The sequence below is a fragment of the Lepidochelys kempii genome, chromosome 14 (assembly GCF_965140265.1).
Source record: "Lepidochelys kempii isolate rLepKem1 chromosome 14, rLepKem1.hap2, whole genome shotgun sequence".
Lineage (NCBI taxonomy): Eukaryota > Metazoa > Chordata > Testudines > Cheloniidae > Lepidochelys > Lepidochelys kempii.
Window position 1 is genome coordinate 32,424,657 of NC_133269.1, and position 27,252 is coordinate 32,451,908.

General features: G+C 45.4%; 1 protein-coding gene and 1 long non-coding RNA gene across 2 annotated transcripts in view; both read right to left on the bottom strand.

The window, feature by feature from the left end:
* The window catches only part of LOC140898275 (butyrophilin-like protein 2), a 1,102,357-nt gene extending 1,099,014 nt beyond the window's left edge, over positions 1-3,343 (bottom strand). The window contains exon 1 of the mRNA XM_073311880.1: positions 3,073-3,343. The gene's annotated coding sequence lies outside the window, so the exon portion shown is untranslated. The remainder of the gene's footprint in view (positions 1-3,072) is intronic.
* A 5,864-nt stretch (positions 3,344-9,207) lies between these two features.
* Positions 9,208-26,982, bottom strand: LOC140898296 (uncharacterized). The gene is made up of 5 exons (XR_012154937.1): positions 25,391-26,982; positions 23,889-24,367; positions 18,455-18,736; positions 16,806-16,922; positions 9,208-9,750 (listed from the first exon to the last, which is right to left on the bottom strand). It is a non-coding gene; the product is annotated as an uncharacterized lncRNA (long non-coding RNA).
* Between the last annotated feature and the right edge of the window lie 270 nt (positions 26,983-27,252).

The window sequence follows — 27,252 nt, forward strand, 5'->3', positions numbered from 1 at the left end:
CTGAAGAAGGCGTCAAGTGGAAATAACCAGAGGACCCCCCGGAGGGCAGACTGGAATCCACCCAACAGCCTCAAGAATGGGAGAACCAAAGAACAAGATAACATCTTGGAGCCGTCAGGAATGTGCTATCTGCTGATTGATTCAGCAACAGCATGATGAAGCAATTCCCATAGACTGGCATAGGAAGAAATTCCTATAAAAATAGACTCTAAAAAGTGAGAACTTTGGGGTCTGATTCTGCAAACCAACTTCCAGGAGCATCAGATGAGCATCTGACAAGGCCCTGCTCCCTCCTCATGTCCAGGCCACCTGGCCAGTGGCTTGGCATGAGCAACTCTAAGGCTGGTAACTATGATAACAACCTTGCAGAACCTGTGTGTGTGTGTTTGTATGAATGAATGTGTGAATAAATATGAGACTGAATGGAATGTTATAGCTATAACTAACTGCTTACTATGATTCTTTCTGTATTCACAATAAATGTGGTATTTTGCCTTTTTCCCTTTAATAAGATCCTGCTGGTTTTTATTTTATTGGTATAACAAACTAAAATTCATGGAAGCCGTGACCTGTCTGTGACTTTTGCTGCCGCAGCTTCATGGTTTCTCCTGCCACCATGGTGGCTGGGAGCTGCGGGGGTTCCCCCTGCCCCTCCCCGTGTGCAAGGCTGTCATGCATGTGCATCGCTGGAACCTTGCCAGGGCCCTGCTGGTTGCCTTGGCCCCAGGGCCTGAAGCAGAAAAGGTCACAGAGGATTCCTTGACTTCTGTGACCTCCATGACATAAACATAGCATTAAGGACAATTAGTCAAGTAGGGGAAATGAAATCCCCACAGAGATAGGGGGACGGGGGAGCTGTAATTTGTTCAGAGCCAAGCTAGGTTTCTTGGCTGCTCCTGAAAGAAATATTCTAAAAATATTATTGAATTTCTTAAAATAAATGAGGAATGGAAACAGGGAGACAGCTCAGGACTTATGACATTCTGGGAACAACGGTCATTTCCAAAGCAGCCTTAGTGTCAATGAGCATCAGACTTTTAAAACACTGATTCCAGTTTAAGTAAGTTTTTAGCATGTAAAAAGAAAAGGAGAACTTGTGGGACCTTAGAGACTAACAAATTTATTAGAGCATAAGCTTTCGTGAGCTATAGCTCATTTCATCGGATGTAGCTCACGAAAGCTTATGCTCTAATAAATTTGTTAGTCTCTAAGGTGCCACAAGTCCTCCTTTTCTTTTTACGGATACAAACACGGCTGCTACTCCGAAACCTGTTTTTAGCATGTGAATTTCACTTCACTCCTTAGACATATAGCCCCAGCTCCTGCAAGCTCATCATCACAGGCAGATGCTAATGCCCATATGAAGCCCCCGTGACTCTCCACACCAGCACAGGGGGCTGACTGCAGGATCAGAATCCTAATGGTATTGTTTTCACAAAAGCCTCCAGGGCTGTAATGTTACCAGCTTTCCTGCTTTTTCAATTCTCAATCAGTTTCTCAACTTTCAATGAACTAGTCATTGAACTAAACTAGTTGAATAAACTCTAAAGAAGAAAATATTCTCTCTTCACCTGCATAAGAGAACACTGCTCTCTAAAGCCGGTTTAGCATTTCAACAAACTCTGGTTCCAGGTTCCTAGCCTGTGACTTCCACCAGTTCAGTGGTTTGCCTTTCTTTAAAACTTCTCCGGGACATGTGTACTGCTTGAATATTATTTTATGTATATCTAATTTAAATGCTTTTAGTAGATTAGAGATTGAGTTTAGGCCATAACATATGTTGTCATAATTTTCAATTTAATTTTCATTTGATACATTTTGATCCCTCAGGGAGCACTCAGGCCATAGTCTTAAACTTTTCTCTGGAACCACGAGGGCTAGAAATGTAATTCTACTTTAAATGAAATCTGAAATTTGCACAATCTCAAAACTAGAGATGCCAGGCTTCAGAAAAATCACCAAATATTGTGAGACAAAATAAAATCCCCAAACTCACAAGAATATTATGTGAGCTGACAATACTGTAGCTGGACAAAAAAAGTTCAACAAAAATGATTTTTCACATGATTTTTAGGAAAATATTCAAAATGATTTTTCTGATCATTTCAATGAAATTATGCTAAATGAAAAAAATATTTCACATTGATTCAAAATGAGACATTGTATTTAAATGGAATAAAAGATTTTATTAACCAGTTCTCCTATCCTTTCTAAAAAGATACACAGAGGGGGAAATGATAGTTGAAGAAAAAGAAAAACTAAAAACAAAATTTTGTTTTAATAATATTTGATTAAAAATTGAAAAATCCATAAAATATTTCAAATAAAATAGAAATAATTTTAAAATACATTTTCACAATAATAATTCCATTTTTCCCAACTAGCTTTACTTCTATGGATTTCTTTATGAAATCTCACCTCCAATGGATTTTCACACAAAAGGAGCTTATCTGTCACACAATATATAAATTTGCCTCTTTTTTATTATGTTATGAAATCCCCTATTCAGCAACACTCTCAAACACAGGATCAAACTTAGACACATGCTTAATTCCCATGATTTAATCAGGAGAAAAGGATGCAATTTTCTATTTTGATTGATTCTGGAAATAATTTTCCTTTTTTCCCTTGAAAGTATCAGAAGCAAAAGGATTCAGCCCCACAGTCAGCTCTAGAAAACTGAAATGACAACAGGCAGAAAAATAGACTGATAACCACTGGATTTGGCGCAGTAACTTTCTTCCTGTATTCTAAATACTGGAAGTTATTTTTTTACAAATCTTTTCCCTGACATCACTGAGAACAGAATGAGGCCCAGGGTTCTTCAATAAAACAAAATAGCAAAATAAACAAATTATTAATTCAACCTGCTGTACAAATCTCATGGTACACTGCTACGAAAATGAGCAATGCATTTGAATGTTAATCAATTTGAATGTACATGTATTGTAGTGTTAATAAAGAGTGAAACAAATTATCAGAGGATTATTTAATCTTCAAATTGTCCAAGCAACAAGCAGTGTATATTAGGAGTTGGTTACAAAGAGTCATTCTGAAGCAAAATTAACCTACCTGATTGTAAAACTTCTCAGAAGGAGCAATCTTCAGGACGTGGTCAGACGTCACTGGTTTTGTTGAGATAATTGCGTTTTGAGTCAGTAGTCCAGTTTATCAAATTTTACAGCTAATTCTGGTAATAAAATAGCTACAGAGTTTTCTCATTGCTTTTCCTTACACTTGTTTAAATAAATATGTTTGTGTTCCAGACCAATAAATGTGCTTTCCTCTTCTCGCAGCATTTGCAGAGTTTGAAAGAGAAAGTAAAACGGTAACTGGAAAGTTGCAGTAATTTCACATCCTGTCACAAGGGGCGATTAGATAGATTAAAGAAACAACTCCACAGTCCTGCTGAGCTGGAAGCAAATGCACAGGCAGAGTCAAGCATCCAGGTGGCCCAAGTTACCTGAATCCATTAATGATTTCAAAGAGACTCTTCCTGCTTTTTTGTGAACTACAATAAATGGAATGGGGGGAAAAAACCCACCTTTGTTATCATAGAGTTAAGGTTTCCCAAAGAAGCTCATACCCTTCCAGAACATCAAGTGCATCAAAAGTCGTTTGCAATGTTGTTGTAGCCATGTTGGTCACAGGATATTAGACAGACAAAGTGGATGAGGTAATCTCTCTATTGGACCAAGTTCTATTGGTAATAAAGACAAGTTTTTGAGCCATAAAGACCTGAAGAAGAGCTCTGTGTAGCTTGAAAATGTGTCTCTTTCACCAACAGAAGTTGGTCCAATAAAAGATATTACCTTACCCACCAGGTGTCTCTAAGTTCATCAAAACTCAGACTTCTGAAAACCAGGACATACAGAGTTAATGCAGAGTTGACTCTGCTCCACTGGAGCTGGCAATACTTACGATGAATTTTCTGCATACACTCCAACGGCCTTCACTGTGTTAGGTACACCTGTGTTGAGTGGTGGATGAATTAGGTGGAGCACCTTGGGAGATCTCTGAGTCTGATATGAGGAGAGTGGGGGGGTTAGTTTGAGAAGTGTCTCAGAGCTCTGATTGTGATATGAAATCTGAGTCTGCACACACCCACCCATACTCCATATACGCTATCAAAGGAAAGAGGGGCATCTTTAAAAATCTAGCCATTAGAGCCCAGTTCTGCTTCCTCGTATCTCACATATTCTCATTGGCTTTGTTGGGAGTTCTGGTGGTGCAAAAAGTGGAATTGCTGGACCTCAAATTATCAGCATTACAGTAACTCGTCACCTAACACTGTAATTATGTTCCTGAAAAATGTGAATTTATGCAAAATGATATTAAGCAAATCCAATTTCCCCATAAGAATTAATGTAAATAGGGGGAGTTAGGTTTCAGGGAAATTTTTTTCACCAGACAAAAGACATTATATACATATACAGTATAAATTTTAAACAATTTTAAATGAACAGTTTAATATTGTACACAGCAATAAATGATTGTGAAGCTTGGTTGAGGTGGTGGAATAGGAGGGTGGAATATTTCCCAGGGAATGCCTTGCTGCTAAATGATGAACTAGCACTCAGCTGAGCCCTCAAGGGTTAATAGGCTGTTGTTAATGTAGCCTTACACTCTACAAGGCAGCATGGACTGAGGCAGAAGGGAGGAAACACAATAGATGCAGGGCAGTAGCTGCAAACACTTCCCTGCAAAAACTGAACATGATGATGAGCCCACGCTATCCAGCTGGAGTGCACCACTCCCTCCTCCTGACAGCACATGCACAGCTGCACAGGTGCTGACTTTCCAAAGTGCTGGGGGGTGCATGCATGAGTGAGAGAGACGTGCATTGCCCCTTTAAGTATGCTGAGCCCAGTTCAGGTATGTTGCCCTTTTAAGCAGGTCCCCCAGTTCAGACAGGAAGCAACAGCTTCCAGGAAGCTCCCTCCTTTCTGTCCCTGAGCCCAGTCTCCCTCCTCTGCTTTGTGGAGAGGGGGTATGGAGCGAGGGGGGGCAGGAGCAGGGGGACATCCTGATATCAGCACCCCTCTCCCCCACTTCCCCATCAAGCAGGAAACTCCTGAGAGCAGCTCCAAGGCAGAAGGCAGGGCAGGAGCAGCAGGGCAGTGTGGGGAGGGCCACCTGAAATGCTGCTGGGCAGCTGCTGAGCCACATACCTTACAGAGAATTTAGGGGAGCTGATGGGGGGGGGGCTGTGAGCCCCCCTTGGTTCTAATCCCCACAAGGAGGGGCTGCTCTTCTGGAGAATCCTGCAAGCAGTGGACAAAGCAGGCAGCTGCCAAACGACTTATAAGGGAGCATTTTGCAACTTTAAACGAGCTTGTTCCCTAATAGATCAGCAACGAAACAATGTTAACAGAACAACATTAAGTGAAGAGTTACCGTATTGTTTTAGTGATATGACTTGTGCATTCAGTGATTGATCCTAGACTCACTGAAGTCAATAGCTAACTGATGTTAGTGCAGTATCAGGGCTTTAATCTTCTTCTGGTTAAAAAACTTCACTCAAAAAGTACATAAATAAATAATCAAACACCCTTATCAGGAGACAAATTTGTACCCAACTTTTATTTGTTGGAGGAAAAAGCATAACACTTACCAATTTCTGTATCATGTTTCCCTAAAAAAGAAACAAAAATAAATATAAATTATTATTAGAAACATAAGGTTTCGTTTTGTGAAAGGTGAACACTGATTATATAATTCATGAGTCTTTGATTGATTTCACTTTCACAACACCAAGAGAAAAAGGTTTTCCTTCCTCCATCTCTTACCTGTTGTTTCTCACTATTGTCAGAACTGAGGTTAAGGCTGAGAGCCCATGTTTATTCAGACCCCTATTTTCTACTGTGTATATTTTTTTCATACTAATTGTTGGGGTGAAATTTATCAAGCTTAGTGTCATCCCAATTTCTTTTTAGCAATAAATGAAATTCCTAAAGTCCATCAGGACTGAGGGGAGAATAACTGCACAGGTCGGGGGGAAGTGGACTGAAAGAGTGAGGAGTGGACAGTGGTTTGATCTCACACACACCCTTTCCCAAGTGCTCCAGTCAGCTTGAGGCAGCACTGGGGAGACGTTCTCTCTGCCTGGTAAAGGGCTTATGCAGATCACTGCCCCCTGAAGCAAAGGGGAACATTTGTAACTTTTCTTTCCCTGTGCTGCTGGGGACGGGGGCTTGGCCCAGGGTAGAATTTCATTCTTCACCTTTTTCATTTATTAGAAGACAATTTCATGCTAAATACATTACATTTGCCACTGACTTTTACCTTTTATTTTAAGTAGACAAAGAAGCAAGGCCAATAGAAACAAACAAAACCACCAGGATCACACTCTAAGCCATCATCCAGGGATTCACCCCAGGGAAAAGGAACCTTCTTCAGTGCTTACCCAGACAGTAGGCCATAGCGATCGTTCACCATTTGGTCCGTTCCTGCACAACCGGAAAGGCTTGACAGCCTGAGAGTCCAACATCGGAACAGCCTTGATGAACCCATGGAATAGGGGGTCTACCTCTGGGCCGCCTTCACCCCTTGTTGGTGGAATTTTATCTTGGAAAAAGGAACCTGAGAAATAAAACTCCCAGGACTTGCATTAGTTTGGAAGCAGGGACAAAACTAATTTTTTTCTATTGTATGTGTGCAATAAGAGTGGAAGCATGGCCTCATCTACACTACATAAAAGTCCAGATACTGATTTTAAAAATGACTCTAGGCAACACAGCTTTAGCATTGATTTATCTGTGAATGAACAGGACTAGTTTGATTCATTGGCATTCAGAGGTTCATAGAGCTCAGGGGCAAATTCTCTGCTCATAAGACCACATTGACTTCAGTGGAGTTATGTCTGCAAATATTTTGGCCTGCAGTGTTCAGCGACATTCAGGAATTGCCAAATTAATTAGAATATTTTTGCAACTCACTAGTTCCCCACAATATTTGGATGAATCATTATCACAATTAATCCAAACATTAAGTGAAGCAAATTAATCAGTCTTCACTTGCTGTTCTTGTGTTTTCAATGTTTAGGTCGCCGAGGCAGGGTGGGCATTTCAGACATGCCTACAGCATTCTCCATATGTGGCTTGTGCTCTGGTTTTGTGAAACTTGTGTAAGTCAGCTTAATAGTGACCTATATTCATTAGCATAAATCCATCAAGAACTGACTTAAACTAAATATATAGGCCACTCTGAAACTGAAATAAGAGTGTTCAGACAAGAGGTATTATCAGTAACTAAATAGATAGTCAGTGCAACTTTTGTGAGTAGACAAAAGCAAAGTGAGCGATGAGCCCAAGTTCCATGGAATGTCAACAGAAAGAGCACCACACAATTTGCATGACATTTCATACAGTGAAAAGATAGCAAACAAACCACAGCATCAGAATTACTACATTCTAGAAATCATTGAGAGGAAGATAGGTGTGCAGGAATAAGCTGTTTCTATGCAGTGCTTAATCTGTAATGAAAGAGCTGCTGGGGCTCAAGCAATTTTTTTACTTTCATAACTGATGCAGCGAGGCCAGAGGACTATGAACCGTCAAGCCTAGAGGTGCCGGGGCTCAGCCCTGCCAAGCCCTGGCACACATTAAGCACTGGTTTTATGGTTCTGTGATTTGGGTGAATATTTATTCTCAAAATTATGGGAGAGGATTTTTGTTTGTTTGCTTTTTGGGTGGGGGAGTAAGAGTTTCAGGACATTCAGAGTTAGATTAAATTTACATGAAACTCAAAACTCTGGTACACTGAATATTCAAAATTCAGGTAATCAGACTGCCTGAACTGTGACCCTGTGAAGATACCACTCTGCCATTTTCTTTGCTTGTATGTAGATTGTAAAATGTGCACCACGGATTCTTCAGTTCTTTGTTTCCTGTATTTTGTTTTGTTTCTGGTGGTGGTAATTTCAGTGTGGGGTTTGACTGGTAATTGACCTGCTACGTAAATTGTTGATTCCTTTTCTTGATTGAGAAAGGTATTACTGATCCAACAGTTTGAATGTTCTCTCATAATAACAGAATTTTCTGTTTCAAACAGGCCGTTATGCCCCAGGGATTTTGCTTCATAGATTGATGGTAAATGTTGCCCACTGAGATCGCTCCCTAGCACCTTGGGCTCTGGGTACCACCCAGATGACTGACAAACCACCCGGATCCCTCCACCCTGGTGATGCTCAATAGAGATGAGAGGGTTGAAGCCCAAACCTGTGTATATATACATACTATACATGTGGATATCCATGGGCATTTCATCAACATCAAACTGGGATGGTCAAGGAAGGTGCATGATGCATGCATCTTTAGGAACACTGGCCTGTACAGAAATCTGCAAGCAGGGACTTTCTTTCCAGAGCAGAAGATTCCAGTGGGGGATGGTGAAATGCCAATAGCAATCCTGGGAGACCCAGTGTACCCTTTATTGCAATGGCTCATGAAACCTTAGATGGGAAATCTGCACAGCAGCAAGGAGTGCTTCAACAATAGGTTGAGCAGGTGCAGAATGACTGTACAATGTGCCTTTGGCAGATTAAAAGCATGCTGGTGCTGCCTTTATGGAATGCTAGACCTAAATAAGGAAACTATTCCCATGGTGATAGCAGCTGGGGGCATGCTCTATAATAGCTGTGAGGCTAAGGGTGAAATGGGGGAGTGGGGGAGGTTTAGGTTGGATATTAGGAAAAACTTTTTCACTAGGAGGGTGGTGAAACACTGGAATGCGTTACCTAGGGAGGTGGTAGGATCTCCTTCCTTAGAGGTTTTTAAGGTCAGGCTTGACAAAGCCCTGGCTGGGATGATTTAACTGGGAATTGGTCCTGCTTCGAGCAGGGGGTTGGACTAGATGACCTTCTGGGGTCCCTTCCAACCCTGATATTCTAGGATTCTAGGATTCGATGATAAATGTTCCCCACCGTGTGGAGCACGGAAGCGGATCACCTGGTGGCTTATTTTAAGCAGCCAGATACCAGGACTACTAGAGGAACATAATGGGAGGCTGTTGGAGTCAGGGAGGCTTTGAGACAACATTTTGACAATGAACACCAGTCACGTGTATTTCTACACAGCACTCTGCCACGCTTTGTTAACTTGCTGCTTTGCATTAAAATTTTGATGATTCCTGACCAGGATTTGCAGTCAGCAAGTGTATAACTGTCAGCAGCGACCACCATGTGTCGGCGACAAATAAAGATTGGTATCTTTCAGAGTTTGTTTTTATTAAATAACAATTAACAACACACACAAAAGGATTGGTGGGAAGGGAGAAAAAAGCGTATGGCAGTACGCTCTCATAACTGTGTGTAAATCCAGCTATCGTTTGGGAAAGTGTCCAAAGGGATGGATGGAACGGCACACAGAGATGTTCTGGGATGTTGCAAGGAATGCGGGGGAGGAGTTTGGGGAAGGCATGGAAAGCAGTTCTGTAATGGCTGGTGAGGGAGCACTCATGTGTTCTGCCTGGAGCATGATTAGGGACCTCAACATTGCTGTTTGCTCCTCCATCATTTTTATCATCCACTCCTGGCCCTTTACAATGTGTTCCTTGCTCTCCTTTCTGGCCTCCCTGTGAGTTTGAATTATTTTTCCTTTAAAGTCTTTGTCCACTCCCTGTATCCTCTTTTTTCAGCCTCAGAGGATTGGAGCACCTCTCAGAACATGTCCTCCTTGCTGCACCTTGGTCACTTCCTTATTTGGTGGAGGTGCTCCCCCAGTGTGTAGGAAGATCCCCTGAAGGCCAAATCTATAGAAACACAAGAAACAATTCACAGAAGCATGATTTTTAGTTCACGCACAGCACTGAAACATTATAGTGTAAAAATATACCTCTTTTTACATACAAATCACTTTCTCAGTGACCCTTGGCAAGCACACATCTCAGCAAGCATCTTAAACATGGTGAGTGCCCTCCAGGGGAGGGGGAGAGGTTGGGTGCTCAAGATAGGGCAAAGGGTCTAGGTGTTTTTTTAAAGGGATCACTGCAGGTGTCTAGGGACAATATTGCTAATTCAGCCACCATTTTCCACAGGTGGGGGTCATAGAAGCCAATATCTCACTCCTGAGGGTAAGCAAGGATGCAAGGGTGCATCGCCTACAGGCATGGGATTCCAGACCCACTCGGCTGGGCCTGATGCTCACGGGGAGGGAGCTTGAGAGGGAGGTGAGGACCTTGTATTCCCCATCCTTCAGACACATTGTCCAGTATCCATTCCCAGGTGTGAGTCTGACTGGCCCCTTCCTGCTCACAGATTCTCTACAAACCCCCAGAGTCCAGCCTGTCTTGTCTCCCACCTCCACCTCCCAGTAACACCTCCCGTCCATAAATCCCTCAGCACCCAGGACAATGGGGAAAGTATCAAATCTCTTAGGATTATCGGGAAGATCCTGTGGGGTATGTCCATCTCTCACATGTTTAAGATCCTCAGACCAGGATGAGCCAGGGATTTGATGTGTCTGGATCCAGAGTCATGTTCACTGGGGAGAGAGTCACAGAATCAGTGCCAGGGTCAGGGGCTGGTCACTAGGATGAAAGGGAAATTAACCTTCATTCCCATTAATCACTGTGTCATGGGGCCCCCATGCAATGCCAGGAGGAAGGATATGCCCCAGGGGTGGGAGGGGAACCAGAGAGTTGTGGGGAGGAGCAAGTGTGAGGGGGTTGGGATCAAAGGCTGGGAGATGGTTGGGCAAGGGAAAGGGTTTCCACCCACAGGAAGGAGGGACAAGCACCAAAGGGACAGAGAGGATTGAGGGATGGTGCGGGTGTCAGGGGGGCTATAGGGGACAAGGGGAGATGTAGTCACTGCGGGGCAAAGAGCAGGAGAGGGAAGGTGCCTGAGGAAGAGGAGGTGAGGTAACGGGGAGGCACCAGAGGGACAGAGGATGTTGAGGGGAGGGGCCTTCATGGGGAAGAAAGTGGTTGAAGGAAGAGCCAGGTATCAAGACGGCAGAGGGAAGGGGCTTGCATCAGTGAGGCAGAGGGGGTGAGCAGAGAGCCAGATGTTGGGGGTGAGGGAAGATGTAGGTATCAGAGGGTGTGGTGGGGCAAGCGGAAGAACAGGCATCAAAAGGTGGAAAAGGCAGGTATCAGTAGTAAGAGGGGGGAAGAGGGAAGGGACAGGCCACATGGGAATAGAGGCAGAGAAGAGAGGAGTGGGACAGTCACCTGGGGAGAAAATGGGGGCAAGGGAAGCCCTGGGCACCAGAGGATAAAGGAGTGGTGAGGAAAGAGGTGGGCACCCAGGGTTAGAGGGGGGCAAAGGAGAAGGGTGGGCACCAAGTGGGCAGATAGGGAGAAAGAGAGGGGCAGGCCCAGTGGGGCCTGAGGGGGGACAAGGGAAGGGGTGGGAACCACTGAGGCAGAGGGCAGCGAGAGGATGTAGCTGATCTGCAACTGCTAGCAGCCAATATCTCTGATGATGGGACACTAGATGGGGAGGACTTTGAGTTACTACAGAGAATTCTTTCCCAGGTATCTGGCTGGTGGGTCTTGCCCACATACTCAAGGTCTAACTGATCCCCATACTTGGGGTCAGGAAGGAATTTTCCCCTGGGTCAGACTGGCGGAGATCTGAGGGATTTTCACCTTCCTCTGCAACATGGGGCATAGGTCACTTGCAGGTTTAAACTAGTGTAAATGGTGGATTCTCTGTAAACTTGAAATCTTTAAATCATGATTTGAGGACTTTAGTAACTCTTCCAGAGGTTAGAGGTCTATTTCTGGAGTGGGTGGGTGAGGCTCTGTGGTCTGCAATGTGCAGGAAGTCTGACTAGATGATCATGATGGTCCCTTCTGACCTTTGAGTTTATGAGTAAAGTAGATCCCAGCAAGGGACTTTTGTTTCAGATTTTTCAGATTACATGGAGTTATTTAAGTAGTGCCGAAGAGGGTAAACTGAGGCAAGGTACTTGCAGGGCCACCCTGAGGCAGCTGAGTGGAGTACTTAAATGTGCTTCCCCTGACTATATGGTATCAGAAGTGGAATCTGAGATCCCATTCCACCAAGAACGGATGACCAAGCAGCATGGCACAAGCACTTCCATGACGGTGGGACATTCACTCTCTCAAGGTAGTGTCAGGAGGGCAGCAACAACTATGGGAGTTCCAGCTCCCATATTTCGAAGGAACTAAGCAACCACAGTGGTGCCTCAAAGAAGGTCAGTGATTTGAAAGAGTCAGCCACCACAGACAACCACAAGAGAAGAAAGCACAGGACTGGTCCAATATTAGGTACCGACCGTGGGCAAGATGGGCAAATAAGATGGGGTTGGCCCCCAGAAACCAGGATGCTGAGACTGGCCTGGTTTCCCAGAAGAGTCAGAGAAGAGGGGAGTTCCAGGTTATTAAATACGTCCTGCCATGGGGAAGTCATGCCATCCTGCCATATTCCGCTGGAAGGTAAAAGACACCTTCAGTTAATGTTGAGTCACCAAAATTAATGGGCAATAGTCGAACTAAGAGTGACGTCTCCCGCACTGATGATACGAATGTTCTGAAAGATCTGTCAATAGGACGCTAAGCAGAGAAGAGCGCAGAGCAGAGCTTCTTATGGGGACAGGGACCCAAGCTGTCCTGTCCCAGCTGTTACATGTACTATCTTATACACCTCAGATACTGCACACATAAACCTGGACCAGAGAGCAGGGCTTGCTGGCTCCAAGTCACCGTTCCACGTCCCTCCCACACTGATCCCTGCAACCTCCTCCCCACCTGCCACTCTTCATCCCCCATCCTCTGCACAGACACACATGCCTTTAAGCCCCACCCCAGGCCATATCTCCACATCCCATGCTGGTCTGCTGCTCCCACTGCACATTATTATTTACATTCCAGTAGCATCTAGAGGTCGCACTCAGGGCTGGGCCCCACTGCGCTAGGTCCTGTACACACACGCTCAGGGCTGGGGCCCACCATACTAGGTCCTGTACACATACACTCAGGGCTGGGCCCCCACTGCACTTGGTTCTGTACACACACACACTCCAGACTATAAAAAGACACAGTCCCTGCTCCAAAGAGTTTACAATCTAGGGTCCTGACCATGCAAAAGCCCAGGTATAATTTTACTCACAAACCTGCTTCTCTTCCCCACACCTCTCCAACTACTGCCCCATCTTCCCTTCCGGGTTGTTTCTGCTACCACATCCCCCACCGTCTTATTGTCCCTTCACTAAGACCCTCTGCCCCACCCAGCACCACACCAGCACAAGCTAATAGTCTTTGCCATTAGTCCCTTCACCATTCAGCCCTTCCCTGTCTGTCAAATCCACCAGCTTTACTGAGCTGTCAACACTGTCTTCCCATTGCATAGAAAACATTTTTTGCCCTCTTGGGCAAAATGGTAAGGGCTGCTCCTGGCAGGCTGGGTCACCCACCTGTCTGCTTCTCCCTCAAGCACCTCAGTGTTTTCTCCCCTTCCGTGCATGGAGAAAATGCCCCATCAATATTTGTAAAGCTGCTCCCTTATTCTCTCTTAAATCCCTCCTCCAAACACATATATGCTGTGGCCCCAGTAATCTCTCTTGTCTGGAACTGGCTGGGCAAGTGATGAGCTGGACTTTGGTTTCTTTTTATCATTACCTCGCTGCTTGCCCTCCCAACCCCTCACGTCCCTTGTGTTTTTCATCCCTCTGTTATAGCCTGTCTGTCATGCAGAGGGTGAGCTCCCTGGGGCAGGTATCTCTTTGTTATATGGAATTTGTGTGGACTGAAGGGAGACAGTGGGTGTGTCTGGGAGGCCATAGAAGAGGCTGAGCTGGGAACATCACAGAGGTCATTAGAGATTTTGGTGAGAGTGGTTTCAGGGGAGTGAATGGGGAAGAAGCTCAATTGGAGAGGGTCTAGGTCTAGGACAGGAGCGGCAGAAGATTCCTAAAAGTGCGGGGCCCACCATCACCCCAACCATGGACCCTGGGTAAAAGTCATTACAGGAATCTTGTAATTATCCCCAAACCAAATGTTATATACCCAGACAATACAGAATTATGGTTATATTTAAAAGAAATCCAAACATTCCATGGTCTCGAAATGCAGCTAAGGCACCTAAACAACCTTAACTCTGCCCTGTAGTAACATCATGAGGGGGGAAATTGGAAAAAAACCCTTAAAACATTGTGTTCCTAAAAAATCAGTTTCATTTAATGTAGAACCACAGACACTGTTCTGCACTGATCAGACCTGTATGGTTAATGCATAGAGTCGCTGTAGAGTGGAGCTGAGGTTGTGGGTGTACATGCTCACTGCAGGTGAAATCCTGCCCTCTCCCTCATTACATGTGTATGGAAGAGCCACAACACAGGGGGATCCTGAGTGAGGGATCCTGTTAAATATTGGACAAGTCTCTCAGGGTTCATCTACATTGCAAAAAAAACCCCAAAACAAAACACAACAGTGGGGCCCAGAGACTAGGCCAACTGACTCAGGCTTGGGGAGCCCATGCTACAGGGCTAAAAATAGCAGTACAGACATTCCTGCTTGGGCTAGCACCTGTGTTCCGAAACCCAGTGAGGGGGAGGGCCTCAGAGCCTGGGTTCCAGCCCAAGCCGGAATGTCTACAATATTAATATTTAGCCATGCAGTGCAAGCCCCAGGCTCTGAGATTTGCTGCCGTGGGTGGGTTTTTTGCAGTATAGACGTACCCAGTCTCCAGCAATGACACCGGCCCAGGATGGCAAGTGTTATTCAGGGCCCTGGATTCAGAGAACCATTTCTATAATTCCCATGGGCTTTATTATTCGCCTTCAGAGCCCATTTGTGTGAGCATGAGCAGCCCCTGAGCTCACAGCTTGGGCCCTGGTGCCAATATGGAGACGTTCCCCATCACTCATTAAAACAGGCTGTAACTCCATCAGCTAAAACTGAGCTAAAGGTGGTAAACTGTGACTACTCTGCATCAAATGTGTCTTTCAATCGAGTTAAGTTGGCTTCACTGAGCTAACTCGACTATCATGACTTGAAATCTTCAACCCATCCCATTGGTCCCAGACACTGACATTTCTGCCTCTCCATCGCAGATTGCAGAGTCTCTAGAGGGAGAAAAAGGCAAGAGGTGATATTTCATGCTGTTGTGTTTATAACAGCAAACCCATGGCTAATGTAACTGTTCCACACACTCAAAGGCCACCACTGGAAGGTCCCAAGGGAAAAGGACAAGACATATGATTGTTCTACCCTAGTACAAACCTAGGAGGTGCCTTCATGCCCCTTGGTACCTGGAATGCACATGCTGAGAACAACAAGATACGGAGTACACTTTGGTACAGAAAAACTGATTGAATAAATCTAGTTTCAGAGGACACAGTACCTTTTACTTAGGAACAGGCAGGATATAAAAAGGATAACTTTGGGAGAGTAACTTTGAGTGCACACCTTCTGTGTAAGGTGAATTTAACAAGGCTGCACAAGACGGCTTCCTGGACACAGGTATCGTAATGAACCTTTCTTCCTCTACTATACTATTATTGAGCTTTAGCAATAAACCTGACTGATACTGGTTATTTGGTCTCTTGAATATATTTCATAATGAAACAGAGTGTGGTTAAACGATTGACTATACAATTTTTCAACAGAAGGGATGTGCATGTGCACAGAATTGGGCCCTAAGAAACTTACTTCTCTCTTACTTTGCATTGTTTTGTCTGCAAGCAAACAAGTTAGATATGTCACAGCTGCAAGCATAGCTTACTAAGCCTCACATGGGTGTTTCAAACTGAGCAATGCTGATCCCCATGGAATATTTCAGAATCACATTCCATTGGGACTTGTTAGTGAGATCTGACAGGATGAACCCACTTGACACTTGTGAGTTCAGACGTGAAATCATAATGTATTCAGAGCACCCTTTGCCCTCAACCTATCTCCATTGCCCCAAACTCTTCCAAACATTTAATCAAAGCACCTCAATCCTGGCATCTCCATTTTTGTTTTTAAATCTCTGACTGGTCAAATTGAATTCTCCCTTTGTCATAAATATATAGGGAAGGGTAACAACCTTTATGTATGCAATAGCATAAAATCCCTCCTGGCCAGATGAACAGAGAACACTTTACCTGTAAGGGGTTAAGAAACCCAAATAACCTAGTTGGCACCTGACCAGAAGGATCAATAAGAAAAGAAGATACTTTCAAATCTGGGGGTCGGGGGGAAGTGTTTGTTTCTCTTTGTTTGTTCTCTCTCTGGATGGAGAGAGAGGCCAGGAAAGTAAAACATCTCCTGAAAACATACCTGAAATGATTCATCTAAGATTACAAACATTGTAAGTAAGGGCAAGGAAATGCATTAGATTATCTTTTGTTTTAGCTTGTTAATTTCCCCTATGCTAAGAGGGAGTTTTATTCCTGTTTTTTGTAACTTTGAAGCTGAGCCTAGAGGGGAATCCTCTGTGTTTTTACCCTGTAAAGTTACCTTCCATCCTGATTTTGCAGGTATGATTCTTTTACTTTTTCTTTAAATAAAGTTCTTTCTTTAAGAACCTGATTGATTTTCAGTGTCCTAGAGACAAAGAGTCTGGTCGGTACTCACATTATTCTCAAGCCTCCCCAGGAAAGGGGGTGAAGGGGCTTGGGGGAATATTTTGGGGGGATAGGGACTCCAAGTGACCCTTTTCCCAAATTTTTGTGTAAATCACTTGGTGGTGGCAGCAATACTACCCAAGGACAAGGAAAGGAAGTGTACCTTGGGGAAGTTTTAACCTAAGGTGGTAGAATATAAACTTAGGGGATCTTTCATGGGGGTCCTCACATCTGTACCCCAGAGTTCAGAGTGGGAAGGGAACCCTGACACCCTTCTTGTTACTTTACCTTTTGCTCTGCATTGACTCCAGGAGCAGTAACTGGCCAGGGCAATGAGAACACAGAAGATAACACCCAGGATCACACCCAGAGCCACCACCCAGATGTGAAATGTGAAAAAGAGATCTGCAAGAGATCTGTCATTGACTTAGGAACAAACATGTGTCAAAAGAAGGACATTGCAACAATGGTGACACTGTGACCAGTTAAAAGAATCTCACAGGGAAATACATGGTGAGATGTGGCTCCTCTGTGCTTTATTATTAAGCCATTGAAAGTCCAAGCAATAATCTGGTTACTGAACATGGTTAATTACTGAAAAGGGGAATATCAGGGATGGGGCTTGGCGCAGCTCCATTAGAGAATCATAGGACTGGAAGGGACCTCGAGATGTCATCTAGTCTAGTCCCCTGCACTCAAGGTAGGACTAAGTATTATCTAGACCATCCCTCACAGGTGTTTGTCCAACCTGCTCTTAAAAATCCCCAGTGATGGAGATTCCACCACCAACTCTAGGAAATTTATTCCAGTGCTTAACCACTCTGACAGTTGGGAAGATTTTCCTAATGTCCAACCTAAACCGCCCTTGCTGCAATTTAAGCCCATTGCTTCTTGTCCTATCCACAGAAGTTAAGGAGAACAATTTTTCTCCCTCCTCCTTGTAACAACCTTTTATGTACATGAAAACTGTTATCATGTCCCCATTCAGTCTTCTCTTCTCCAGAATAAACAAACCCAATTTTTTCAGTCTTCCCTCAGAGGTCATGTTTTCTAGACCTTTAATCATTTTTGTTGCTCTTTCGGGACATTCTCCAATTTGTCCACATCTTTCCTGAAATGTGGCACCCAGAACTGGACACAATACTCCAGTTTAGGCACCTATCTCTGAGACAAAGGGGACTTAACACACACCCCTCTCCTTGTCATCTCCCATTGGCTAGCTAAGAGGAGGTGGCACTTAGCAGGCTGGTTTCTGTGAATTGCAGTCTAGCCCCTGTTGTACAGGGAGCCTGGGCACCTAACTCAGGCTTTGTTGTTCCCAGTGATTTTCTAGGTACCTCAAAGTATCATATACTGACTCTCCTTAAGATCTGTTACACCAGTGTAAATCTGGAGTAACTTCACTGACTCCAGGTTACACCCAGAGGTGAAAGTAAGCCAGTATGGTACAGCATACCAGTAAGAGCCGATACACAGCCAACCATACCGGCAGGGACGCTAATGGGCGGAGGGGGGGGGGTGGCAAAAGGTAGCAGACGGGAGCCCCGGACCCTTTAAATTGCTGCTGGAGCTCCAGGTGGCGTGGGCTGGGCAGCGCTGAAAGGCTGGCTGTGGGAGTCTGGCCCTAGTCCCGCCCCTTTTGCCCAAGGCCCACCCCTTCCGGGGGCCCAGAGCCACCTCCCCCCACCAACCTTGCTCAGGACCCCGGCCTCCCTGCATCTCGGTAAGTCCCTTAAGTTACTTTCACCGCTGGTTACTATATAATTAGTGTTTGTGGTGCTGAGCATCAGCACACCTAAGTGTTTTTGTGAATGTAGCTGAATTGCTCATAATGCTGAAGATTCAGGCCAGTAAATAGGAGACCCAATAAGAATTGTTCCACACTAACAACTGCAGAAGCTCAGTCTATTCCACATACAGCGTGGATGGGCACTGACCTGCTATGGAAATGGTTGACACTCTCTCCTGGTTCAGGCAGGGGTTCCTGACAGAACAGGACACTTTCTGGTTGGATTCTTCTGTTATAACAATAGCAATCTCTGTTTGAAACAGACCGGTGGCCTCTTGCAATATGTTGTGAGAGGCTGATGGTAAGACCTGCCCCTGGAGATCTCTCCATTGAGCCTCAGGCTCTGGGTACCACCCAAATGATCGACACACAACTCGGATCCCTCCATCCTGGTGACCTTCCACAGGGATGTCAGGATCAGAGCCCACACCTAGAGGAAAATGGAATAAACAGGTGTTAATTCTACAGTACCCAGATGTGCCAAAAGTCTCATTACAGCATCTGTAGAGAGCTGGGAAAGTTCTGGTTTATTTTTATGACAGGTTTCAGAGTAACAGCCGTGTTAGTCTGTATTCGCAAAAAGAAAAGGAGTACTTGTGGCACCTTAGAGACTAACCAATTTATTTGAGCATAAACTTTCGTGAGCTACAGCTCACTTGGTATCTCCTCTCATCTTCTATTGTTAATGGCCAGATGTGCAGGGGTTAATGTCTTTATAGAAACAGAACAGGCAATGCAGTGATGGGGCAAAGTCAGGTAAGTGTGAATGAATAACCAGGACTGCCAGCCTGTGAACAGAGCCATTGTATCATGGGATATACACAGACCATTGTATCAGCTTTATACATGCCACGTATAGACAAAGGAAAAGCATTAGATCTTATACATGAACTCCACTAGTAACCTCCCTCCGGCCTGACAATTCACCTTTCAGGCTTGGTCTACACTAGAGCTTACTTTGGTATAATTTACATCACTCAGGGGGTGTGAATAATTCACACCCCTGAGTGACAGAAATTACACCAACCTAAGCACTGGTGTGGACAGTGCTATGTCAGTGGGAAAGCTTCTCCTGCCGACATAGCTACCACCTCTTGCAGAGGTGGAGGTATTATGACAACGGAAGAGCTCTCTTCTGCTGGCATAGTTTCTTCACCAGATGCACTACAGCAGCGCAGCTGCATCAGTGCAGCTGTACCACTGTAGCATTTCTAGTGTAGACAAGCCCTCAGTATGACCCTTTAGCAGTTCATTATGCACCTTTCAATTTTCATATTAATCCCCATCTTCTCTAATTTAACTAATAGTTTCCCAGGTGGAACTGTATCAAATGCCTTACTGACATCCAGGTAGATTAGATCTAATGCTTTTCCTTTGTCTAAAGAAACAATTATCTTCTCAAAAAAGGAGATCCAGTTGGTTTAGCACAATATACCTTTTTAAAAACCATGTTATATTTTATCCCAGTTACTGTTTACTTCTTGTCCTGAACTACTTTTTCTTCCAAGATTTGGTCCAAGACCTTGCATACAATTGAAGTCAAACTAACAGGCCTCTAGTTACCTGGATCACTTTTTCTCTTTTCTTAAAAATAGAAACTATATTAATCATTCTCCAGTCATAGGATACAATCCCCTAATTTACAAATTCATTAAAAATCCTAGCTATTGGGCTTGCTTTAATATTCTTGGATAGAGATTATCCGGGGCCCCCAGTTTAGTCCCATTAAGCTGCTTGAGTTTGGCTTCCAGCTTGGATGTGGTAATTTCCATGTCCTAATTCCCATTCCCTGCCACTACCCCATAGCACCTCAGTACCCTTATTAAAAACGATGGTAAAGTATTTGTTTAGGTGTTGCTCTGGCAGCAACTTTGGAAATGTTCAAGGGGAAAGGCCGGTGTAGGCCAGACCTCAGAGTGGGCATGACATAGCCCCTCCCCTTCCAGCCCTGTCCCTAATAACTACCAAGGTATTGGTGGGGGACAGTGACCCATGCCCCAGTTCTGCTTATTCCAGGGGAGGGTTCTTCATGGTTTTCCCCCCACAACAGCTCACACCTGGCCTGGGACTCCCTTTCTGTGTTTGTGGCCCAGCCTCAGTGTCCCAGGGTCAAGGTGATGTCAGGGATGGATTTGGTCATCGCTCACAATGGGAACAATGTCACAGTGCTCTGTACAGCAGCTCCAGCTGAAACCAATGGACACTGTTCCCCTTCCCCTCCCATTGAGAACAACAGGAGCTGCTCAGAGCTCCTGGAAACCTGCCCATGTCACACAGGTGCCAACATGTAGCAGTTCAGAGCTGAGCTCCTTTGGAAACATGGTCCTATGGCTCTACGGCCCCTGGCACCTGCAAGAGGCTATGTTGTTTTAAAGGGCAGTGGGCTTCCAACAAGGGCTGACTTCACTCGGGGCTCACACCACGTTATGCTGATGGAGTGAGCCCATCTGGTATACAAGAGGCCTCATGGACACATACAGGTGCCATTTACACTCAGAGGGGGAGATTTTCACAAACACAGGGGAGTTAGGATCAATGGGGCTTGTGCTCCTAAATCCCTTAGGAGCTTTAGAAAATCTCCCTCTCCCTCCATCAGTTGCACCCAATCTGGCCCCAGGTGTTTCCCTTCCATCTTTCAGCCTCTCACTCTGGAGCATGACAGTAGTGAGTTGATGATAAAAATACCTGCACACTCCCAACAACGCCCCAAGGGAAAATTAGAAATGGTGATCGTTTCCTACATCTGTCAGTAAATAAAGCAGAACAGCAAATAAATGTGAACCTGGCAGTGGAGAAGTGACTGAACAGGTCTCTGAATCTGTGTGGGCCTTTCTACACTCACAACTGATTTCCTGGTAGTGAAGTGACACTTTATCCCCCAAATCCCAGGAGCGAGGCCTGTTGATAGCAGCCGCTCCTCTGACTAATCAGCATAATAAGCCAGGAAATATTCAGGGGAGCAATTTAGTGGGAGTTGCAGTGAGTGAACCCCCTATCTGCAGAATCCTGTGTAGTTATTCCTGAGCCATTCCAATCTCTCCAGGGGGTTCCCTGCTTTGCTAGCACCCAGAGCCATTCTCTCTAGAGAGAGCTCCTGCTTCCAGTGACTGCTTCCCTTTCCCAGGCTGTAACATCCATCCTGCTGGAGGGGTCAGGGAGCCACAGGGTTTAACTCCAGCCTGCTCCTAAGGTTTTCATTAAGTTAATACATTTTATATTAAATGGAAGCACCGTCCTCTCTTCGAACATCCATCAGCTTCAAAACTGCAACTACAATAGCGCCTGGAACGTCACTGTAACTGGATCCTTCTCACAGCATGGTTATGGCACAAAGTTCAAATTCCTCGGACACACCCACAGTGCTAGTGAGAAGACAGCTGTGGTGCCAGCAAACCAGCTCTTTTGACTGGTGACACAATCAGTTCTGCAGACTTTTTTCCTTGTGCTCCAGGAGTCACTGTAATTATCTCCACCCTGTGTAAAGAACTGGACCAAAGTCTGCTTCAGCAGCCACTAGACTCTGTGGCCATGTTAATTTATTCTAGTGCCCTGAAATATTCTTCATTCCCATTCCCCACCCTCCAAACACATGCAAGACTTGTGGCTGAAAAGTTAACCATGGGCGGAGGGTGAAGCTTCCACTCGAGGAGGCTAGCCCCCCATCCCGCTTCATATGCCCGTGGCCCTGCCTGTCCCTTCCCAGCTCAGTGCGGGTGTCCCTCCTTTCCTTCCCCCCTCCTCCCCACTTGGGACCTCGACAGTCATTCCTCCCCCCTCTCAGTTCTCCTTCCCTACCTTATTTTTATTCTGTCCTATCCCTCTCCTTTTGCAAATATTTCAATTGTTAATCTTCTTTTTTGTATTTTTAATAAAAGGTTAAAGGGATTTTTCAATGGTGTGTTTGCCATGAGACAACGCTGGCTGAGGTCTCTGAAAACCAACCCCCAAACCTTGTTTAACACTGTTTAATGTTAGACAGTGACAGGGTCATGTTAACACCTTTGACTCTTTGTGCTCATTTATTCCATCTGTTGCTTGTATTCGACTATGACTGGAAATCAGTTTCCACATTTAGGGTTCAGGAGATGTGCCAGGGCACTTTGGTGTCTATATTCCCTCCTACTGTTGGCCAAGGTGGCACAATGATATTCTGTTGCTCGTTCTGCTTCCTTCGTAGCAGAGTGTCAAGCTCACCTGTCCTTGGCTGTATCTTCCCAGGTCATTAAGTGCAGACCAGCAGACTGTATGTGCTGCTTGATGCAGTCCTTGTAACAGCATCTGGGATGGCCAGCCTTCCTACTGCCTTTTTCAAGTCCGCTGCACAGAACTCTCTTAGGCAGTCAATTGTTTTCCATACATATGACGTGGCCGACCCAGGCCATTTGCCTCTGTGCTAGCATGGCTTCCAGGCTTGGCATGGCTGCCTGCCGTAGTACCTTGTTGTTGGCGATTTTGTCAGACCATTTGATTCCCAGTATGCTGCGTAGGTAGCATTCTTGCAGACAGTTAAGTTTTTGGATGTGGCAACGATAAAGGGGGGAGGTCTCTAACGAGTATAGAAGACAAGGGAGCACAACAGCTCTGTAAAGTTGGCATTTTGGGGACACTTTGACCCCCACCCCCTGTCTTGTCCATAGTCCTTTGTGTAGACAACCAAAAGCTAAGACAGCTGACTTTAAGGGTGCTGAAAGTTCTTTGTCAATGTTAGTGTCATTGGTAACTGCTACCTGTGCAGCAGAAGGACTTGATGTTGTTTAATTGGCAGCTGTTCAATTTTATTTCTGGTGGTGGTGGAAGTGATGGGTTTCTGCCAGGAGATGGTTGGTACAGGATTTCTGTTTTCTTTACATTAATACAGAGGCCAAACAGGGATACAACACGGGCAAAGGAATTCAGCAAATGCTGCAGGTTGTTCTCGGAAAGGGTGACAAACGCTGAGTCATCGGCTTACAGTAGATCCTTTACTTCACTTTTCTGGGATTTGCTTTTGGCCTTGAATGGGCAGAGGTTTAGAAATCTGCCATCGAATCGTGTTGTTAGAGTGACATCTGTAATGGTTGTACATGTCATTCCAGCCAGGAACAAACTTCATCCATCCGATGAAGTGAGCTGTAGCTCACGAAAGCTTATGCTCAAATAAATTGGTTAGTCTCTAAGGTGCCACAAGTCCTCCTTTTCTTTTTGCGAATACAGACTAACACGGCTGCTACTCTGAAAGTAAATAATGTAAGGGAAGCACACAGCCTTTTTTAACCTCATGGGCTACAGGAAAGGGATCAGATGAGTCGGCACCCACTGATACATGGGCCTGCATGTTGGCATGGAAGCAGCAAATAAGGTTGATTAGTTTGTTTGGGCAGCTAAACTTTGCAAGAAGACAGTGGAGCATTTGACATAGTCAAATGCCTTACTAAGGTCAACAAAGGCAACATACGAGGACATTTCTTGTTCAGCAGCTTGCTCCTGTAACTGGCATAGGGAAAATATCATGTCGGCCATGCTGTGTGATGAATGGAAACCACACTGGAATTTAGGGAGTACATCATCTGCAATAACCTGAAACCTTTTCAGCAACAGCTTACCAAGGAGTCTACCAGTGATGGAGAAGAGCAAAATGCCACGATAATTGCTGCAGTTATGTCTGTCCCCTTTGCTCTTGCAGATTATTACGATTTTGGTAACTTTGAAATCCTGGGGTAAAACCTTATTTTCCCAGCAGAAAGTAACTGGGTCTAGCAAAGCTTTGTGAAGTATAGGACTACCATGTTTTCGCACTTCAGCTGGGATTTGTGAGCTCCAGCTGCCTTTCCATTTGTCATTTCCATAAGTGCGTTCTTAGTCTCCTCTGAAGTTGGCGGATGTTTGAGTTCAAATCAAACTGTCTTTGTTCAATTGAGTCTACTATTTGATCATTTGCACTTGACTCATGATTGAGGAGAGTCACAAAATGTTCTTTCCATCTTTCTAGTATCATATTGGGCTCAGTCAGGAGGGTGGTGCCATCAGTGGACAGGATTGGACAGTTATTGGCTCTTCATAGTCTGTAAATGGACTTTAACTCCTGAAAAAAAACCTCAGGGTTACACCTACACCATACAAATTAATACAACATATAATACAACATATATGCCAGCAGCATGGGGGTCCCAAGCAGCCCCCGGCCCATGTCCTCAACCCCTGGATCACCATCTTTGTTCTATTCCTGCTTCTGTCAGGGGAATTCTCTGTCCATCTGTATTTCTGAAATGCCCAGCAATGCGGGATCCAGGTACTCATGAAACCTTTCTAGTTAAAGGCCCTTCACATTCTTCACTTAACATCCACTCACTCCTAAGCTGGCAGGAGGGGGAAAACCCCTGACCTGTGGCCTTGGAAACACCAGCAGATGCTGCTCAAATGCAGAAATTTTGCTGGTATGAATGGCTGGATCCTGCACCCCTGAAATCAATGGAATCTTTGCCTTTAACTCCAGGGGGTGGAGGATCAAGCCCTACTCCTGCAGTCCTTGCATGTGAGTCACATCATCTACTGAGCTCAGTGAAAATGTAGAAAGCACCAGGACTGCAAGATGGGACCCTTGAATACACTCAGACTTTGATCTTAGAGCTTGTGTCATCCCAGCCCATCTTTCCAGGGCTTACTCTTGTTTAGATAAGAGCAGGTCTATCAGCTGCTTTTCCCAGTGCAAACTGTGTGTTCAATACACTTATCACTGGTTTAACAAGGCCATTGCAGCTCTGCCTCAGATTGAATCCTCCCCCTGTAAATGCAGAGTTAATTAATAACCCTGCCCTTGCTGGGATGGATTGTTTGGAGAAACTCCTGTACCATCACTACTGCAGAGTCAGATGTTTTGAGCCCAGCCCCCCAGATAGGAGAGGAATGGCTCTGGGTGATCTTAGGGGAGCAGCAGAGCTGGGGGTACAGAGGGGCTGGGCAGCTAAGGGGCTATTGGGTGGTAGGAGGAGTATGGGGTTGTTGCAGGTGCTGTGGGAGAGATGTGGGAGAGAAGGTTTATTCATAAAAGGAAAAAGATATAGATGAGAGCTAGAACTGGTTAGAACTGGTAGAATCAATTACATACAGTGATGGCAAAGTTCTTGATGGCAGGCTTGCAGCAGTGATAGAATAGACTGCAGGTTCAAATCAAGTCTCTGGAGAACAGCCACAGCTGGGATGGGTCATCAGTCCTTCGTTCAATGCTTCAGTGTAGCAAAGTCCCTCCAGAGATAAGAAGCAGGATTGAAGACAAGATGGAGGAGCTGCAGCAGCTTTTTATATTCTCTTGTCATGTGGTCTTTCTTTCTTTGTTCCAAAGACAAGCTGTCCATCACATGGCATGGAAAAACCTCCATAGGCATGTCCCTGCATAACTTGCTGAGTCACAAGGCGTGTCTGCCTTCTCTCAATGGGTCAAATGTAAAGCTGATGGTCCTAACAAGCAGGCTAGGCAGAGCTGACACCAACTTGTCTGGGGTGTCACCCAGAAGCATAGCATAAGTTTGAAATACAGACAGTATAGAGCCAATACTTATATCTTTAAATAAAAAAATGATACATGCAAACAGATAGCATAATCATAACCAGCAAATCATAACCTTGTCTTAGACACCTCATGTGACCCCCTTTATACAAGATTTGGTACCACTACAGGACCTTGGTTGCAGCAATGATCTATACGGTCCCAGATTATGTCAATAACGTCACGGATGGGGCGGTGGGATGGGAAAGGATTGGGGGTTCTTGGGGGTGCAGAAGGGACAGCTGAGGGACTGGGGCTGTGGGGAGCTCTGTTTGGGGCAGAAGGGCTTGGGGAAGCAGGGGCCACAGGAAGAGAATGAAGGCTCAGAATGGGAGAACCCCTGCAAGGGGCACTAAGGCAATCACACCATAAGTGACTGCTCCCTCTTTGGCCTAAGTAGTTAGCCAATATTTAGGACCTTACTGGGTTGTTTCTGTCACACATGACCCCTGTACAGTGTCCAAGTGGGCTGGGCCAAGAGGGAGAATCCCACCCAACAATGGCCTTAGAGGGGAGGCAGAGGGAGGGGGAGATTAGTGTTCACACTTCTCAGCACATGATGGGACAAGGGGAGAATCCTGATCCTCAGACTGGGTGGTTGCTTTGTAACTTTGCAGTCGAGATACTGTGGTGATGGACACCAGAGTCTGTAGCTACATAGACACAGAAGGTGTGTTCAGGGATAGCCAGGTGTGTGTGTATAAGTGAGAGTGAGAGATGTGATGCTCCCTGTACAGCGTCCTCACTGAGAGCAGATGGAGCGACTGGCTGGAGCTGAGGAGAGGCCAAGCTGCAGGAACTGGTTGACATGAGGGTAGCCCATGGCTCCGTGTTGCAATGACTATTCTCAACTCACCCCGCAGCAGGAGGCAGTTGGCAGAAGGGAAATGCCCAGTTGCTGTTAGGGCAGCACTTTTAGGGGAACAAGGAAGTGAAATTAAACCTGTCACTCCTGGTTCACACAGGGGCAAGCAGGAAAATCAGGCCAAGTGAAGGTGAGGAAGCTGCCAACTGGCCTGTGTCATCTGACAAGTCTGCACAGCAGCTGCTCCGTGCAGAGCAGGGTGGGGGGAGGACACACCCCGACAGGGCCGGGCTGTTGTGGTTGTGGGCGGTTCTCTCCCCAGGCCCAATGGTAGGTGGTGTCTGTGGGTGGAGAGGGCTCCAGAGCGGCACCGAGCTTGAGGAAAGCACAGGGGGGCTGGCAGCTCCCAGGGACAGACAGAGCTGGGGCCAGAGACTGATGGTAAGGACTGACTGGCCCTACCCCCACCATTTTTTCATTCGGGCCCTGGGGCATCTGTACAGAGGGACTGGATACCTCCCCCGCATTCCCCATCACCTCGCCCATGGATCCAGGCAGATTTGGGAACCTCCCTCCCCACTTCAGTCCCCTGTTGCCCTTTTAAGTCTCCATCTCTCCT